We start from the raw sequence: 7660 nt of genomic DNA, 5'->3' as shown, positions 1-7660 counted from the left end.
GGGGAAAGTAGACCGCCCCCTGTCTCTGTGTCACAAACTCAGGGGATGAGTAGACCGCCCCCTGTCTTTGTATCACACATTCAGTGGATGAGCAGACTGCCCCCTGTCTCTGTATCACAGACTCAGGGGATGAGTAGACCGGCCCCTGTCTCTGTATCACAAACTGAGGGGATGAGCAGACAGCCCCCTGTCTCTGTATCACAGTCACAAGGGATGAGTGGACCGCCCCCTGTCGCTGTATCTCAGACTCAGGGGAAGAGTAGACCGCCCCCTGTCTCTGTATCATCGACTCAGGGGAAGAGTAGACCGCCCCCTGTCTTTGTATCACAGACTCAGGGGATGAGTAGACCGCCTCCTGTCTCTGTATCACAGACTCAGGGGATGAGTAGACCGTCCCCTGTCTTTGTATCAAAGACTCAGGGGATGAGTAGACCGCCTCCTGTCTCTGTATCACAGACTCAGGGGATGAGTAGACCGCCTCCGGTCTCTGTATCACAGACTCAGGGGATGAGTAGACTGCCCCCTGTCTCTGTATCACAGACTCAGGGGATGAGAAGACCGTCCCCTGTCTTTGTATCACAGACTCAGGGGATGAGTAGACCGCCTCCTGTCTCTGTATCACAGACTCAGGGGATGAGTAGACCGCCTCCGGTCTCTGTCTCACAGACTCAGTGGATGAGCAGACTGCCCCCGGTCTCTGTATCACAGACTCAGGGGATGAGTAGACTGCCCCTTGTCTCTGTATCAAAGACTCATGGGTTGAGTAGACCGCCCCCTGTCTTTGTATCACAAACTGAGGGGATGAGTAGACCGCCCACTGTCTCTGAATCACAAACTGAGGGGATAAGTAGACCGCCCCCTGTCTCTGTGTCACAGACTCAGGGGATGAGTAGACCGTCCCCTGTCTCTGTATCACAAACTCAGGGGATGAGTAGACCGCCCCCTGTCTCTGTATCACAAACTCAGGGGATGAGTAGACCGCCCCCTGTCTCTGTATCACAAACTGAGGGGATGAGTAGACCGCCCCCTGTCTCTGTGTCACAGACTCAGGGGATGAGTAGACCGCCCCCTGTCTCTGTATCACAAACTGAGGGGATGAGTAGACCGCCCCCTGTCTCTGTATCACAAACTGAGGGGATGAGTAGACCGTCCCCTGTCTCTGTATCACAAACTGAGGGGATTAGCAGACTGCCCCCTGTCGCTGTATCACAGACTCAGGGGATGAGTAGACCGCCCCCTGTCTCTGTAACACAGACTCAGGGATAGGTAGACCGCCCCCTGTCTCTGTATCACAAACTGAGGGGATGAGTAGACCGCCCCCTGTCCCTGTATCACAGACTCAGGGGATGAGTAGACCGCCCCCTGTCTCTGTATCACAGACTCAGGGGATAAGTAGACCGCCCCCTGTCTCTGTATCACAAACTGAGGGGATGAGTAGACCGCCCCCTGTCCCTGTATCACAGACTCAGGGGATAAGTAGACCGCCCCCTGTCTCTGTATCACAAACTGAGGGGATGAGTAGACCGCCCCCTGTCCCTGCATCACAGACTCAGGGGATGAGTAGACTGCCCCCTGTCTCTCTATCACAAACTGAGGGGATAAGTAGACCGCCCCCTGTCTCTGTATCACAGACTCAGGGAATGCGTAGACCGCCCCCTGTCTCTGTATCACAGAATCAGGAGATGAGTAGACCGCCCCCTGTCTTTGTATCACACACTCAGTGGATGAGCAGACTGCCCCCTGTCTCTGCATCACAGACTCAGGGGATGAGTAGACCGGCCGCTGTCTCTGTATCACAAACTGAGGGGATGAGCAGACAGCCCCCTGTCTCTGCATCACAGTCACAAGGAATGAGTGGACCGCCCCCTGTCGCTGTATCTCAGACTCAGGGGAAGTGTAGACCGCCCCCTGTCTCTGTATCATCGACTCAGGGGAAGAGTAGACCGCCTCCTGTCTCTGTATCACAGACTCAGGGGATGAGTAGACCGTCCCCTGTCTTTGTATCACAGACTCAGGGGATGAGTAGACCGCCTCCTGTCTCTGTATCACAGACTCAGGGGATGAGTAGACCGCCCCCTGTCTCTGTATCACAAATTTAGGGGATGAGTAGACCGTCCCCTGTCTTTGTATCACAGACTCAGGGGATGAGTAGACCGCCTCCTGTCTCTGTATCACAGACTCAGGGGATGAGTAGACCGCCCCCTGTCTCTGTATCACAAATTTAGGGGATGAGTAGACCGCCCCCTGTCTCTGTATCACAGACTGAGGGGAAAGTAGTCCGCCCCCTGTCTCTGTATCACAAATTTAGGGGATGAGTAGACCGCCCCCTGTCTCTGTATCACAGACTGAGGGGAAAGTAGTCCGCCCCCTGTCTCTCTATCACATACTCAGGGGATGAGTAGACCGCCCCTTGGCTCGGTCTCACAAAGTTAGGGGATGAGTAGACCGCCCCCTGTCTCTGTATCACAGACTGAGGGGAAAGTAGTCCGCCCCCTGTCTCTGTATCACAAACTCAGGAGATGAGTAGACCGGCCCTTGTCTCTGTATCACAAACTGAGGGGATAAGTAGACTGCCCCCTGTCTTTGTATCACACACTCAGTGGATGAGCAGACTGCCCCCTGTCTCTGTATCACAGACTCAGGGGATGGGTAGACCGGCCCATGTCTCTGTATCACAAACTGAGGGAATGACCAGACAGCCCCCTGTCTCTGTATCACAGTCACAAGGGATGAGTGGACCGCCCCCTGTCGCTGTATCGCAGACTCTGGGGAAGAGTAGACCGCCCCCTGTCTCTGTATCATCGACTCAGGGGAAGAGTAGACCGCCCCCTGTCCCTGTATCACAGACTCAGGGGATGAGTAGACCGTCCCCTGTCTTTGTATCACAGACTCAGGGGATGAGTAGACAGCCCCCTTTCTCTGTGTCACAGACTCAGGGGATGAGCAGACCGCACCATGCCTCTGTATCACAGAGCCCGGGAATGAGTAGAGCGCCCCCTGTCTCTGTATCACACACTCGGGGGATGAGTAGACCGCCCCCTGTTTCTGTATCATTGATTCAGCGGATGAGTGGACCGTCCCCTGTCTCAGTATCAGAGACTCAGGGGATGAGTAGAACGCCCCCTGTCTCTGTATCACAGACTCAGGGGATGTGTAGACCGCCCCATGTCTCTGTATCATAGACTCAGGGGATGAGTAGACTGCCCCCTGTCTCTGTGTCAGAGATTTAGGGGATGAGTAGACCGCCGCCTGACTCTGCATAACAGACTCATGGGATGAGGAGACCGCCCCCTGTCTCTGTATCACAGACTCAGGAGATGAGTAGACCACTGCCTGTCTCTGTATCACAGACTCAGGGGATGAGTAGACCGCCCCCTGTCTCTGTATCACAGACTCAGGGGATGAGTAGACCACCCCCTGTCTCTGTATCACAAACTGAGGGGATAAGTAGACCGCCTCCTGTCTCTGTATCACATACTGAGGTTATAAGTAGAGCACCCCCTGTCTCTGTATCATACAATCGGGGGATGAGTAGACCGCCCCCTGTCTCTGTCTCACAGACTCAGGGGATGAGTACACCGCCCCCTGTTTCTGCATCATTGATTCAGGGGATGAGTAGTCCGCCCCCTGTCTCTCTGTCACAGACTCAGGGGATGAGCAGACCGTCCCCTGTCTCTGTGTCAGAAACTGAGGGGATAAGTAGACCGCCCCCTGTCTCTGTATCACAGACTCAGTAGATGAGTAGACCGCCCCCTGTCTCTGTATCACGAATTTGTGGAATGAGCAGATGCTGCCTGTCTCTGTATCACAGACTCAGGGGATGAGTAGACCGCCCCCTAACTCTGTATCACAGAGTCAGGGAATGAGTAGACCGCCCCCTGTCTCTGCATCACAGAATCAGGGGATGAGTACACCGCCCCGTCTCTGTATCAGTAACTCAGGGGATGAGTAGACCGCCCCCTGCCTCTGTATCACAGACTCAGGGGATGAGTAGTCCGCCCCCTGCCTCTGTATCACAGACCCAGGGGATGAGCAAACTGCCGCTTGTCTCTGTATCTCAGTTTCAGGAGATGAGTAGACCACTGCCTGTCTCTGTATCACACACTCGGGGGATGAGTAGACCGCCCCTTGTCTCTGTATCACAAACTCATGGGACACTCGGGGGATGAGTAGACCGCCCCCTGTCTCTGTATCACAGACTCAGGGGATGAGTACAGCACCCCCAGCTTCTGTATCATTGATTCAGCAGAAGAGTAGACCGCCCCCTGTCTCTGTGTCACAGACTCAGGGGATGAGTAGACCCCCCCCTGTCTCTGTATCACAGACTCTGGGGATGAGTACAGCACCCCCTGTTTCTGTATCATTGATTCAGAAGAAGAGTAGACCGCCCCCTTTCTCTGTGTCACAGACTCAGGGGATGAGTAGACCGCCCCCTGTCGCTGTATCACACACTCGGGGATGAGTAGACCGCCCCCTGTCCCAGTATCACAGACTCAGGGGATGAGTACACCGCCCCCTGTTTCTGTATTATTGATGCATGGAATGAGTTGACCGCCCCCTTTCTCTATGTCACAGACTCAGGGGATGAGTAGACCGCCCCCTGTCTCTGCATCACAGACTCAGGGGATGAGTAGACCGCCCCCTGTCCCTGTATCACAGACTCAGGGGATGAGTAGACCGTCCGCTGTCTCTGCATCACAGACTCAGGGGATGAGTAGAACGCCCCCTGTCTCTTTATCACAGACTCAGGGGATGAGTAGAACGCCCCCTGTCTCTTTATCACAGACTCAGTGGATGAGTACACCGCCCCCTGTTTCTGTATCATTCATTCAGGGGATGAGTAGACTGCCCCCTGTCTCTGTGTCACAGGCTCAGGGGATGAGTAGAACGCCCCCTGTCTCTTTATCACAGACTCAGGGGATGAGTAGAACGCCCCCTGTCTCTTTATCACAGACTCAGTGGATGAGTACACCGCCCCCTGTTTCTGTATCATTGATTCAGGGGATGAGTAGACTGCCCCCTGTCTCTGTGTCACAGGCTCAGGGGATGAGTAGAACGCCCCCTGTCTCTGTATCACAGAGCCCGGGAATGAGTAGAGCGCCCCCTGTCTCTGTATCACACACTCGGGGGATGAGTAGACCGCCCCCTGTCTCTGTATCACAGACTCAGGGGATGAGTACACCGCCCCCTGTTTCTGTATCATTGATTCAGCGGATGAGTAGACCGTCCCCTGTCTCAGTATCAGAGACTCAGGGGATGAGTAGACCGCCCCCTGTCTCTGTATCACAGACTCAGGGGATGTGTAGACTGCCCCCTGTCTCTGTGTCAGAGATTTAGGGGATGAGTAGACCGCCGCCTGACTCTGTATAACAGACTCATGGGATGAGGAGACCGCCCCCTGTCTCTGTATCACAGACTCAGGAGATGAGTAGACCACTGCCTGTCTCTGTATCACAGACTCAGGGGATGAGTAGACCGCCCCCTGTCTCTGTATCACAAACTCAGGGGATGAGTAGACCACCCCCTGTCTCTGTATCACAAACTGAGGGGATAAGTAGACCGCCCCCTGTCTCTGTATCACACACTGAGGGGATAAGTAGAGCGCCCCCTGTCTCTGTATCATACAATCGGGGGATGAGTAGACCGCCCCCTGTCTCAGTCTCACAGACTCAGGGGATGAGTACACCGCCCCCTGTTTCTGCATCATTGATTCAGGGGATGAGTAGTCCGCCCCCTGTCTCTCTGTCACAGACTCAGGAGATGAGTCGACCGCCCCCTGTCTCTGTGTTACAGACTCAGGGGATGAGTAGACCGCCCCCTGTCTCTTCATCACTGACCCAGGGGATGAGCAAACTGCCCCTTGTCTCTGTATCTCAGATTCAGGGGATGAGTTGAACACTGCCTGTCTCTGTATCACAGACTCAGGGGATGAGTAGACCGCCCCGTTTGTCTGCATCACAGGCTCAGGGGATGAGTAGACCACCACATGTCCCTGGATCACAGATTCAGGGGATGAGCAGACCGCCCCCAATCTCTTTATCACTGACCCAGTGGATGAGCAAACTGCCCCTTGTCTCTGCATCTCAGATTCAGGGGATGAGTAGACCACTGCCTGTCCCTGTATCACAGACTCAGGGGATGAGTAGAACGCCCCCTGTCTCTTTATCACAGACTCAGTGGATGAGTACACCGCCCCCTGTTTCTGTATCATTGATTCAGGGGATGAGTAGACTGCCCCCTGTCTCTGTGTCACAGGCTCAGGGGATGAGTAGAACGCCCCCTGTCTCTTTATCACAGACTCAGGGGATGAGTAGAACACCCCCTGTCTCTTTATCACAGACTCAGTGGATGAGTACACCGCCCCCTGTTTCTGTATCATTGATTCAGGGGATGAGTAGACTGCCCCCTGTCTCTGTGTCACAGGCTCAGGGGATGAGTAGAACGCCCCCTGTCTCCGTATCACAGAGCCCGGGAATGAGTAGAGCGCCCCCTGTCTCTGTATCACACACTCGGGGGATGAGTAGACCGCCCTCTGTCTCTGTATCACAGACTCAGGGGATGCGTACAACGCCCCCTGTTTCTGTATCATTGATTCAGCGGATGAGTAGACCGTCCCCTGTCTCAGTATCAGAGACTCAGGGGATGAGTAGACCGCCCCCTGTCTCTGTATCACAGACTCAGGGGATGTATAGACCGCCCCATGTCTCTGTATCATAGACTCAGGGGATGAGTAGACCGCCCCCTGTCTCTGTGTCAGAGATTTAGGGGATGAGTAGACCGCCGCCTGACTCTGTATAACAGACTCATGGGATGAGGAGACCGCCCCCTGTCTCTGTATCACAGACTCAGGAGATGAGTAGACCACTGCCTGTCTCTGTATCACAGACTCAGGGGATGAGTAGACCGCCCCCTGTCTCTGTATCACAAACTCAGGGGATGAGTAGACCACCCCCTGTCTCTGTATCACAAACTGAGGGGATAAGTAGACCGCCCCCTGTCTCTGTATCACATACTGAGGGGATAAGTAGAGCGCCCCCTGTCTCTGTATCATACAATCGGGGGATGAGTAGACCGCCCCCTGTCTCTGTCTCACAGACTCAGGGGATGAGTACACCGCCCCCTGTTTCTGCATCATTGATTCAGGGGATGAGTAGTCCGCCCCCTGTCTCTCTGTCACAGACTCAGGGGATGAGTCGACCGCCCCCTGTCTCTGTGTTACAGACTCAGGGGATGAGTAGACCGCCCCCTGTCTCTTCATCACTGACCCAGGGGATGAGCAAACTGCCCCTTGTCTCTGTATCTCAGATTCAGGGGATGAGTTGAACACTGCCTGTCTCTGTATCACAGACTCAGGGGTCAGTAGACCACCACATGTCCCTGGATCACAGATTCAGGGGATGAGCAGACTGCCCCCTATCTCTTTATCACTGACCCAGTGGATGAGCAAACTGCCCCTTGTCTCTGTATCTCAGATTCAGGGGATGAGTAGACCACTGCCTGTCCCTGTATCACAGACTCAGGGGATGAGTAGACCGCCCCCTGTCTCTGTATCACACACTTGGGGGATTAGTAGATCGCCCCCTGTCTCTGTTTCACGGACTCAGGGGATGAGTACACCGCTTCTGTTTCTGTCTCATTGATTCAGCGGATGAGTCGACCG

Source organism: Heterodontus francisci, unplaced genomic scaffold (assembly GCF_036365525.1).
Source record: "Heterodontus francisci isolate sHetFra1 unplaced genomic scaffold, sHetFra1.hap1 HAP1_SCAFFOLD_63, whole genome shotgun sequence".
Classification (NCBI taxonomy): domain Eukaryota; kingdom Metazoa; phylum Chordata; class Chondrichthyes; order Heterodontiformes; family Heterodontidae; genus Heterodontus; species Heterodontus francisci.
The sequence above is the reverse complement of the archived record's forward strand: the minus strand, read 5'-3'. Positions refer to the sequence as shown.